Genomic DNA, 12,615 nt, shown 5'->3' on the forward strand with positions numbered 1-12,615 from the left:
TTTTTGTTCTCATGTCATTTAAAAATTAAAACGTTAACAATTAATTACCAAAAAGCCTCCATTCTCTGTGATGATATTTAGAATATATACCTCAAAATACATTTATACACAAATACATTTATTTAAGTACACCCGCTTTATAAATTCAGAGTAAAGCTGAGAGTATTTGGCTTTTGGCTTTTGGCTTTTGAGATGTCTATTACTGTAACATAGCATTGACTTTCCTCCAGTTCTCTAATCTTCTGGTTTTTTACACATTACTATAATATACAGATTTTGATTTATACTTAATAAACAGTCACATACGATTGATCAAAAAGCTTTGGAAATTATGCCCATGTAGTTTAAACCCTCCTGTCATTTTTCTGATCACATAAAATGAAAGTGAACAGATGTCTCCAGTAGTGTATCACTTCAATCATCTCTGTAGGAAGTGAGGTGCTTTTCTTTTCCAGTGCTAATAACAGGCTCCGTGTCACTGCACGCGTGCAGAGCATGTCTCATTAAGGATAGAGCAAATTTAAATCACGGTGGATGGGGGATTACTGTCATCTTCGATTACTTCAACCCTGAACTAAGATCATAGTCACTGATTATCAAGGAGTTATTATCACAGACTGAGAAAAGAAAAACAAGTCAGTGAGATGTGTAACTGGCAAATGATTAACAGCATAAGAAGCATAAAAAGGATGATAGATAGGAGGGTTTGAAATATCCACCACTTACAAAGTTAATCACATACTTTGAACAAAACCAAATTATGTATTATAATATTTTGAAGGACATGAAAAGTAAACTTAAAGCTACCTTGTGTAAGAATTTCTCCCATCTAGCAGTGAAATTGTATATGACAACCAACTGAATATTACTTTCTAGCCCCTCCCATTCTGAGCACGTTTGAACTCCTACGGTGGCCGTATGCCAAGATTAACATGGCTTCCAGTACGACTTCGTCCATTCTGCATATTGTACGATATTAATAGTGTAAGGCAATGTTTACAGCGTAGGCTACATGTTTTTCTACGTAAGCAAAATCAAAGATCAGTAGATGCAATGGAGGTGGGAGGGAAAGCTAAATAAAGGAAGAGGGAAATAAGGTAAAGAAAAACCAAAAGACAGAGCCTGTGGCATTGGATTGGTGAGACTGCCCAGAAAGAAAAATGTATTACTAAAATACCTGTCGAGAAGAAATAACGTAACTTCGGCATCCCTTTTGGAATCCGTGCTCCTTATGAGCTCTTTCCATCTTGGAAAAGCCACTCCAATATTAACTTTGGTCTTGTTGCTTTGCCTGTAGCGTTGTCGTTTTAATTCTCTTTTTAACTTCCTTGGTGACTCCATTATATGTGCTCAAGAATAGGTGGGATCCTCCATCTTCAGCAAGCTTTCAAATCTGCCGGCATTCGCGAGTAATCTCCCTACTGGCATTCGTCACAGTGCCACTGAGTGTAAAAGTGCGAAAGGTATGGCCCTCTTTGGCTAATGTATTTTAAAGATGGAGGCGCAACATGGCTGCATCGAGCAACTCGCTCGTATGTATTCTGAATGATTCTACGCGTACGAGAATACTTTGATTAGTTGGTGGAAGTAATTACACACGAATGAGCACTTATTTGTGAAAGAACAAAGTTATTTTTGCTAAGAATCAACTCAAAAAATTACACAATGGAGCTTTAAAGTATCCACATTCTCGTAGATAGATAGATAGATAGATAGATAGATAGATAGATAGATAGATAGATAGATAGATAGATAGATAGATAGATAGATAGATAGATAGATAGATAGATAGATAGATAGATAGATAGATAGATAGATAAATAGATAGATAGAAAGCACGTATTCATCCTTACAAGTTGTTGGAAATCTTCATAGCTCCTCTGTCTTTCTGAAGCTGCACATGACTGCTGCTCTCATCTGTCTTCAAACACGCCACATCTGGTCACTGCCAGCTGCATTGGTGTCTAAAACTGGCCCGGTGCCACAGAATGTGGCAGAGGTGCCAACAGGCCAACCAGCACTCATAATGCCTCTTCTTCCAGTGCTACAGACTCTAACTAGTGCTAATAAGCTCCAATGACACTGTGCAGTGAGTGATGTCTGCAAGGTGGTTGTGGTTGAACAATACTGAATGTTAACAAAGCACAGACGAACAGTAAATGTAACTAAATGCGTTGCAATTAAAGTGACCATGTTAGTTGTGCGCTGTAAAGGTGAACATGTTGAATGTACAGGGGACAATTGAAGACATGTTATAAGGGCATTGACCTTTCAAATGGTCATTTTCAGAAAATGATATGTATAAATTCAGAAAAAACATACAAATGTGAGAAAAAGCATCATATTTAAGGAGATCATAGAAAACAGTTGCTTATTTAAACATCCAGCAGTTGCGGAGCAACATTATCATTTATCTGGAGTTGTGTTTATGTCCACCTGATGAACTGAAGTCCAATATCCACTCTCCTTTTATCTCTATTTTGCTTTTCTCCAACTCCTGAGTGAAATATCTGGCTCTTCAGCTGCTAAATGCTCCACTTTGTTCACCAGCTAGTCACCAACAGGGTGTGTCTGCTGTTTGGTTCTGAGCAGGTATTGATTACAGCAGCTTTAATGCACATCATTTTTTGCCAACATTTTCAACTAAAATAGATTTATTTTATGGTAATATAAATATTCCTGGATCAGAAAATAGACCATTATTGCAATTATGGTATTTATATGGTTTCTTTTCAGATGATTGTGGGAGAAACGCACTGGCACTGGCATGACACCTAATTATGTGATAAGCCAAACCTTTTCCTTAGGATATAGAACATTGTTGTGTTGGTGTTGAATACCTGAACTGTAAAACTAAAAATATCCCCCGAGATTTCAATGAGTTTTCCATCTATTCTCATCAAAGTGCACTGGAACATTAAGCACATAAACGGGGCTGTCCTGAGTTCTTGCTGCTTTTTGCTAAAAAAAACAAAAAAAATGAATCATAGAATTTTAGTGGGACTGATGCTGGAGCACCTGAGGTAGAAGCTTACATTGTACACATGCAGCCACACACTGGGTGTGAGGACATGTAAATGGGCCACATACGCTGCTAGTCGTAGTAAATTAGGCCAACATCTGGACAGGCACAGAGAGTTCAATTGCCCACTCAGCTGTGGGTTGTATACCTCTAGGGCTCAGTAAAAGTGGCATCATGGCACAGTCGAGTGAGCTTTCAGGATCGACCCTGCCATTTTGCTAAGACTTTGCCATACACAGCCACCTTAGGAAAGTTCTTTGTCTCCTAAACAAATAGTGGGTCACTTTAGCCGAGGATTACTGTGTTGCCAGGGACAAAAGCTGGAGAGGGAGGGCATTTTACCCACACACAGCCAATTTAATGGGCTGTAAAACACAGTGGATTCATTTTGATTCACACGTTTAACTAATCTGAATATCAATATACATCACAAATTTTGTGCTATCATCATTATCTCCCTGGCAACATTTAATTCGATCAATTAAAATCTAGATTGATGATGGACGATGCACCAACAGGCATTCTCCAATTCATTGTAGTTATAGTGACTTTATTCTAGTTCAAAGGTATGTGCAACCAAAAAAAAGGGTTCATACCTTACAGCTTAGTACAATAAGTCAATGTTCAAGCCGGACTGGACAGTTTTTCTGCGGGTCTGGACGTTGGTGTACAAAGGGTGTTCTGAGGGGAATAAAGCAGGACTGAGTGGACAGCCCTCAGTACTGTTGTGTAATAACATAATGTTCCGCGTCCTCATATAACTCTCTGCAACAACACAACAGCACATTCCTGAAGTAACCTGTCACTTTCTGTTTCCTGTTTGTGTGCAGGCAGATTCAAATCTTCCACACTGTCATCTTGAAAAAATAAAAAGCAATGCTCATGAATGTACGGGGAACATTGCATGTATCCATCTGTGCAGATATGTGCTAATCTTTGAGTAGTGATGAGGTGTGATGAGGTGCTGCATCCTGCAGTGTGTTCTCTCTCTCTCTCTCTCTCTCTCTCTCTCTCTCTCTCTCTCTCTCTCTCTCTCTCTCTCTCTCTCTCTCTCTGAGACACACAGGCACCAGATTCTCTGCCTCTGCCGCAGTGCAGGGCAGGGCCAGAATATTCAAACCCATCCATTTCCAATTCAGCCAGTTTGCTCTCAAAAATGGGGTGATATAACAGGATTTAACAGGACATGATCACAACATTCCTATTACACCTTTTATCCTCACAATGTCTATATCAGCTGCTGCATTTTACACACAGCACCAGTAGCCGTCCACCTGCGCATCTCCCCCATGTTTCTTCAGTATCACTGTGAACTAAACACTATGTTGCAGCTCCTACACCACCCCCACCACTCTGTGTGACCCCTGACCCTAAACGCCCTCCTGTGGTTAAACCTAAGGCTCCCCTAGAGCTCTCTCTTGACCTTGTGTTTCCCTGGCAGCACTACCAATGAGTTTAGTTTAATGTGAGCAATTGTTTAATGTTCCCTGTGGCCACAGTGGGAAAGCACAAGTTGTGCCTCTGAAACTGGATGCTGTTTTATAAAAGGAATTGAAAAATTGCTGTGTTGTTTTTAGGACACATTCTTATGCATCCAGGATGGGCCAGAAACATGTCTGTGGCACAAGTCATGCAAATTGAGCAGATGTGGGCTGGATGAGTAATCATGGGTTTATTCTAATCCTTATGCGCTATTTTTGTGTTCGAGCGTTGCTTGTGTTTACTCATGTCTATTTACCAGTAGAGCAAATTTTCTCAATCTTGTTTACATGAAATGACAGGTATTTGAAGGTAGAAAACCAAAATGTGTACATTTTAATCTTTTTTATATCATGCAAGGAATGTTATGTAGTGCATAACCTACAGCAGCGTAAGGTGCCATGTACCATCTTTTAGTGCGTTACAGTATGTATGTACATATGTCTTAATTTTGACATAAAATGACTGCAGAAGAAATATTAATTATTAATAATAAACAATATTTATGTTTAATTTTGTACATAGATCATAAATAAATGACAAATAAATTATATGAAAAAATCATCCATTTATATTTATGAGCGTGTTTGTTTCTCAGAGGATGTTCCCCATAGTGAGTGCACCAATCAAAACTTACATCCAAAACATAAACAAAGTGGACAAACACACACACAGACACACACACAAAATGTACACATCCTCTATGCCCATTTTTGTGATCACTGGGCAACCGCACACAAAAGCGAAGGCATGCTCTGCCGTGCACAATGTGACACTGTCTGAGCACGGGAGGATGAGGAGGAGCACTGGGCTCTACCTCTAACACACAAACACAAAAACACACAGTAGATTTGGCTACGGGCCACATCCTGCATGTAACATGGAGACATCCAGTTCATCACCCATAAGCGGCGTCCCCTCAGCTGCACCAGTGCAGGGTCCGATGCTTTGTCCTTCATGCAGATTAAAATGCTAGATTAGGTCAGCTGCAGCAGACTGAGTGCACAGTAGTGATAATTACTCCATAATTACACCATATTGTGTCTCTGCTGTGTTTCACCACCATCATTTAGTTTTTGCTCAGTGGCCATGTGCAAAGGCACGACATCAAAGTACTGAATCCAAATCTGTCAGCTTTAGTTGATGGATGAACCTGCTCAGAGGGAAAACATCAGCAGCCATTAAAAGCACCAGTGCATTCCACCCAACAGAGCACGTCTTCATCAGTGATCAGCTTGCACACATGTGCGTGCATGTGTGCAACTGTCATCCCTAAGGTCCCTGCAGCTACGAGAGAAGTATTAGCAGTGGGGGGGAAGGATGGGAGCGAGACAAAAGGGAGGCCGGGGCTACTGCAGACAGCACTGTGCTCATTTTTGTCTTCGCCACTCGTCTTTCGGGAACCATGGCTACAGGCTACGAGTGTGAGGTGTGTGTTCGGCTTAGTCCAGGATGCACGCGGGACCAGAGGGCCCTCCCACTGAGCAATAACTCTCCTGCTCTTTCCAGGGGGGGTTGGGCGGAAAGAAATAAGGAGTGAGCAAAGGCCGAGGGGGAGGGTGTGTGAGGAGATGGGAGGATATCTTCAATAGCTCAGTGTCTTTGAGTATAAACCTCATCTCTATTTTACTATCAAATGAAGTGTACTTTGAAGAGAGAAATGCTTTCTGTTTGCCCTGTTGCAGATACGGACACTGGAGTGTTAAAGGTGTGTATCTAGAGAAACACTACAGCAGAGCAATGACATTGATCCTTAGTGACAGGGGAGCTGTAAAAGCACTGAGAATACACACAGTAGAGGGATGTTCTTGCATGTACATACTCAAAGGGGGAACTGAAGCATAGAGCCAATGCAGATTACATAAGCATTGCATTGGGAAGAGGTCTTCACTGTCAGGCAGCATCCACAAGAAACTGAAATGAGCCAAGTAGCAGCAGCAAAGATCAAACAGTAAAAAAGAGAGGCTTATATAGACACTCTGTTTTTTTTATCAGTGTAATTATTAAACTGGCATTCAATGTGCTGATTTGCAACAATTTCATTGCAGGGATATGTTGTCATGACAACAACAGGTAGCTGTTTTATCTGTGAAAAGCATGTTTCCTTACATTTTTTATAGACTAAAGGAAGAGACAGGCGTATAATGCATGCATTTAATTTTTTGAGGGAAACAGTAGAGCTGGGCCTTATCACAGAAAATGTAGTGTTTTACCATCTAACTGCAGTGTGCATCTTCTTGTCTTACAGTATAACAAAGGTGCCTTATGCCTTAGCCTCAGTCACTCACTTTGCTTCTCATTTATTTATCCTAACATTATGCAAATGGCAATTCAAGAATGTGTCACACAACAATAAAACTTTGAGCTCCTGAAGATTCCCAGGTCAGAGTTCACATTCGTCAGACCAGCAGACTGCAAGCATCACTACCAAGCAGCGTGGTCCGGCACAGCAATGGTGCATGGTTTCATATTTGAAGTCACACACCAAATGTTTTAGTTCAACATTCTACATTTAACTCAAGGCTCTGTTTGGGTATACATCATCACCTTAAAAAATAAAGTACTTTGAGATAAAAAAGAAAAAAGAAAAAAAAGAAGTTTTTAATCAATGCATGGTCTAGATACTGGAATGCAGTCTGTTACTATGCAACACATCAGCTCCAAAGATATTCCGGTGGGGGGTTTTCATTCGCCATGTGGCTGTGTCCTCCCTCCAAAAGCTGTTTCTTCTTTTTCCTCTGTTTCTTCTTCCTCTTCTCTTTGACTCACATATTCCAAGGTTTTTGATTCACAACTGCTTGGGAGGTGTCTTTGATAAGTAAATATGCTTTTTTTCCCAATTGCAATACTTCCTGCCTTGATACTGGCAGTAAAATGCATAGAGGCACCTTTGTGACAGGAATCGGTATGCCACACTATCTTTAAATGCTCACTGTAGAGCGATGTGACAGTTATTGAGGCTTTGTATCACTTTTTCTTTTAAAGCCAACCCCTTTGTCTTCCCCTCGATAACCCTCGCTTCTATGCCCTCTTCTGCCGTACAGCAACCCCAGTTACTGTCAGCGGGGCAGATGGTTAAGCCTATATTAAAAGGAGTTATTTCAGATACTTTTCTGTATTTTAGTTTGTTTTAGAGAGACACACACACCCATATTAAAGGGCCCTCGCCTTGGTAGAAAACTCGATGGCGAGACAAGAGGCTTTGATTGACATCCTAGATGTCTCCTGTATGTGAAAAACAATGCAGTCAGGAGATCTTTACAACCACAGGATTTAAATTGATTACTCACACTTGACGGCCACTTCTGCCAGGGTCACAGAAGCTTCCATTCAGCTGGAGGATCAAAGTTCTGCTTGTCAAGTCGGTCCCCGCGGTTGCTGGAAACCAGAAGCGGTTAAAGAGGAGGCCAGGCTGCCCCTTTAGGGGTGTCCCCCGCTCACACGGCTGGAGTGGAGGAAAAAGAAAAAAAAAAGGAAAAAAGTCTTCTAAAAAGGCACAAAAGATTTACAAGGTTTTTTGGGTTCCCTTGTTCAATACGAACACAGGTATTTTTATTTTAGTTGCAGCAAAAATTAAAAAAGCAAATAAGCTATATAGAAATAAAATGAAAAAATGAACAGAATGAGTTCAATCACTCAAAATGCTCTAAAGCACAGGATGCCCCAAAAAGCAAGAGAGGTCGAGAGAGCTTCCTGTTGGCAAAGCACCTATATTTATATATACATTTCATGAGGTTCAACCCCCCCATTGCAGTGAGATGTGTTTTGCCATTTTATTTCACCTTACATGGTAATACAATACAAATATGAGGCACAGTGTAAAACATCGTCACATGTGACAATATTTCCTATATGCATATGCATTTCACTATCTAACATACAATCTAACGAACCAGTTCAACACCAGGTCAATGCAGCCATCTTTCTCTCCCCTATGTGCACTCAGGGCCTCAACCCCAAACGTATGCACCCAGGGCCTCCACAGACACTTCCTCTTTATGGCTGCAGGGTCTGGCAGACAGTTACACAAAGCAGTTTATGCTAACATATCTCTAAGCATGTTTATAATAATATCAGTAACACAACGTTTTAGCATGATTATATTTCTAAGCAATCATATAGTTTTAGCTGTTTCTGGGTTAATACATTTCAAAAGCAGTAATATAGTTTTAGCTGTTTTTTGGATTAATACATTTCAAAAGCAATAATATAGTTTTAGCTGTTTTGGGGTTTTCAACTGAACCTCGTTCAACATCACTTTCTCCCTCTTCTCCATCTCTGTAATTACTGAGATGGCTCTTAAAGAGCTCTTAAACAGAGACAAAATATGCATACATGACTGTGTTTGACTAATGTGTAACATCATATGACATTATACACTCATTTCAGAATTATTTAGTGATATTTTAAAAAACTATATTTTCAATCTTACAAATCATGAAATTAAGTAAGCAACCTGGTGCTTTAGTACTGTTTGCTAAGCAAATACAGTATGTATGCCAGGAAATTTTGAATATGAAAATAATTACCCTGAAAGATAAAAGTCAAGCTTCTCTCAAAATGTCCCTATTCTTTTGGGTTTGTGGGAGGTATGCCATATTCACTGGTTTGTCTACTTTTCTATTTCTTCCCAGTCTGTTACTGTACTATAGTACAGTGTACAATCTTTATTTTTGGGGCTATGAATGAATGAATGAAAATGTATCTTATGACTCACACTGATTTATGTATCATACAAGGACACACTGTAGCAGGAAGGGTTACTTACACAGCATTCTTCAACTTCTGCTATAATTATCTGACATGATTAAGCTTTCTGTATACTCTTATGATTCATTCGCTAAACTGCTGAGTTAGCTGTTTGTTGCCATAAGGTGCAGCTGCTCCATTTGCTAATTGTAAAAACTCCTGCTTGGCCCTCTGGAAGTGTGACGTCTCTACATCAACAAACCACAGGTGAAGCAAGGTGCCCACTTTATGATCACAAGAACTCTCCTGCCTTCAAACACTTAACCTTGAGATCTTTAAAAACCAATGGTTAGAGACTGGTATTACTTGTCTGATAGTGCTGCAGGTTTAGCATGATCTTCTTTTGTATCTGTATATTTGCATAGGTGCTCAACCTGAATTATAGTACAAGAAATAGTCACATCACACCTCTAAATAAAATCTTTGTGTGGCCCACAATATCTGTCAGAAGGTGCATTCAGCTGCAGCAGAGAATGCATTTTCAGCCTACACCTTGGCACATCAGTATAAGAAATACAATTGTTCAAACACATTTTTTTAACACAAAAATAATTTAACACTAATTAGATAGTCATTCTGCTGTAGTCTTCAAGTCTAAATAAATGGGGATGAAATCCAAACACAGGAGATCTATTACATATCTGTTTGATGTGAATTTTGACTCCTCATTTCAAATTTATATAGCAAACTGTACTTTCCATTTACTTGAATGTATGGTCTGTCAAACTGAAGATCTGCTATGCATATGAATGAAGAGATACAAAGGCTCATTGCTATTCAAGCAGTTTAAGAACTGGTGCCTCCAAAGTCTCAATGGGGCTCACATACAGTACAAGTGCCACCAGGCTGCATCAAAACGTGATGAAATCCACAATACCACTTAACTAACAGTCTTTTAATACCTGTGGAGACATGATGTATCCAGTGTCTTCACCGAGACAAATTTCTGCCAGCCTCAGTCTGCTCTATGTAATAAAAAGAATCACTTTTTCCACTAATATGAAAAAGCTCCAGACAGCTGTTGCAGTTGTTCAGAAGAAAGACAGGCCTTGGTTGAAATTCTCAATTGTAAAGTGACAGAAAGGTCATGCTAGTTGCCATGACAGCCACAGCTAATTGCTCTTACATGAGGCAGTCTGAAAGGGAATGGCAAAGCTGAGGATGCAGACAGGAAAGTCAACAAAGGCATTCCTTAATGCACCAAGAAAATATTAGACTGTGTTTGCAGAGGATTTTGTTTAGCTGTTGGTGAATATTTTCACACTGCTGCACAGCCTGTTATTGTAGTTTCACGCAGTTGAGATTATGTGGTTGGGTAGTGTGTGTGATCTGAACAAAACACTTATATAAGACTACTAAACAACTGATATTAACACTGTTCCTGATTTAAGTTTGGAGAGGTAATTACTAGACATCTTAATCTCTCTCACAGAGGACAGATGATGGAGCTGCTATTCTCATATCAGGGAGAAACTCAGCTGTCGCTAATGAAGAACAGCTTGAGCAGAGCCTTCAATCTGTGTTGTTGACAACCCAGCCAAAGACCCCAATAGTTGCCAGCTCTGCTGTTGTGTTCTGTCTGTAAGATAAGTCAGTAAATCTGACAGTATTACTAAGAAAAGCAGAGGGTCTGTTCTGCTAAATCAGGCAGACAAAAAGCAGTGTAGCCCCGGCTATGAATCAGAGAACAGAATGCGAGAAACTGCCTCGATAAACACACACAAGTATTCACTAGTGCATATCCGTATATACTGTATGCACAGATGCAGTCAAGGGCACACAGACAAAAGCCACAGAAGAGCACCCACACACCCACCTTCACTTTGCTGTTCTTAAGCAAACAGCCTTAGGCTCAGCGAATGAGCATGTCAGCGGTGTGGGCTGACATTCTGTCACACAAAAGAGTGTGTATGGAGACAGATGCCTCATCCTGTCCATTTCCCCAACATTACAAACACAGCCTGATTGTCCATCATGATTTGGATATAGATAGTTATAATTCAGGGAAGACAGAAAATCTTTATCTCTGTTAACTTTGGCATTAAAAGAACAAACTGGGTTTAGATATAATTTTTATGGTATGCAAAAGTAGGCTACGTCTGGTGGAGTTGATCCTCATTACAGTAAAGGGAGACAAAGAGTAGCACACCCTGCACCCAGATAGACAGGTTTATCTGTGATTGGGTGGCTTTAACACCAGAAGATGAGGGGGCATGCAGGCAGGCAGGCAGGCAGGCAGGCATGTGGTGTGCCAGGGTTCTCCCCACAGCCAGAGACACTATAATTAAGGAGCACAGTGGGGAGAGGGGGTGAGAACAACAGCTCTGTATTGTCACGTAATGATTTTCTTATCATCTCTAGTACAGGAAACACGGCACATTTCTCCTCTGATGGGTATGCATGTCTGGGTGTTTTCTGGGAACCCCTCCTGAGGGTGGTGAAATCACCAAAGCCTTGGTGCTATTTACAGGGAGAATATTAAAGTCTTCCTGCCACAACAAACTAGAGCGATGTTTGATGGAAATGAATGTAAGCAGCTACAGATGTATCACTCTTAATCCATACACCGAGAGCTTATTTTCAATCTGTCATCAATCCATTTTTATAGTGGAGGCTTGTCACTGGCCATTTAAATTGATGCATGTTTAATCCACCCACCCTATTGCTCTGCATAATCATTGATAGATATATTTATATCTCTGGTTACATTTCTTTAATTCTTTGCTCTTATTTCCAGATGTCCAGATAGACAATAACAGGGAAGGGTTACTGAATGGCAAAGGGGCATTCAATTGCAATGTAAATTCTGGAGCCGAAGTTTCTGAGACATTAGTGAGGGAGTGCAGACAAAATACTAAGGCCATGCTATTTTATTTTAGTTTAAGCAATATAATTTGCATTTGAACAGTAACGCCTGAAGAAATACAGTCAGATGGGAGGGATGTCTACTTATGGAAACCGGCTTCAGCCTTTCAAATGACATATCTTACGCATGTTCAAATGAAGTTGCATTTTCAGTGCTCCATTTTCCTTTTCTTTTTTGTCACAATCTGCTCCACTACTTAGAATGCCAATTTGCCAGTCTGTCACTGTAAGTCATTCTTCTGTTAAAAAGTCGAAAACATAGTAATAAATCACAACAAAATGTGCAAAAATGTGATGAAATGGTCATGAAGTTGTATCAAGTATGTGATTCTAAACATTGCAGCAGGTAAGGTAAGTAATTGCCAGATTAAAAAATCATTACAAACCGACAGTTCATAGAAAACTGATAAAGGCCCATGAGAGGGAAAACGATTATGATGAAAAATGGATGGACTGATGAATAATGGGAGAAAAGGAGAGAAGGGGGAGTTTGACCAGAT

This window comes from Perca flavescens, chromosome 7 (assembly GCF_004354835.1).
Source record: "Perca flavescens isolate YP-PL-M2 chromosome 7, PFLA_1.0, whole genome shotgun sequence".
Lineage (NCBI taxonomy): Eukaryota > Metazoa > Chordata > Actinopteri > Perciformes > Percidae > Perca > Perca flavescens.